This window comes from Mandrillus leucophaeus, unplaced genomic scaffold (genome assembly GCF_000951045.1).
Source record: "Mandrillus leucophaeus isolate KB7577 unplaced genomic scaffold, Mleu.le_1.0 Scaffold75, whole genome shotgun sequence".
NCBI classification, from domain to species: domain Eukaryota; kingdom Metazoa; phylum Chordata; class Mammalia; order Primates; family Cercopithecidae; genus Mandrillus; species Mandrillus leucophaeus.
This window is the reverse complement of record NW_012108141.1, coordinates 5,807,726-5,808,010: the sequence shown is the minus strand read 5'-3', so window position 1 is coordinate 5,808,010 and position 285 is coordinate 5,807,726.

The following is a 285-nucleotide window of genomic DNA, read 5'->3' as shown; positions in this document are numbered from 1 at the left end:
TTGGTGCCAGACAGCCTACGCTAGAAACTGATTGTGTCTGCTTGGGCAGAGAACACAGACAGCCCTGGCAGAAAAGAAGTACAAGCTGTCCTGCTGTCGCCCCGGCAATGCATCCCAATTTCCACTACCTGCTGTTCCCACCTTCCTTTAGAAGGAGACAGAGAACTCCTGTAAATCTTCTGCTGGGTTTGTCAAGCCGGGTTACAGAATCAAGCAGAAAACTCCCTTGCACTCCATCCTGCTTTGCAGCTCGGTTGTAGCTGCAGTGTGTGTGTGTGTGTGTGT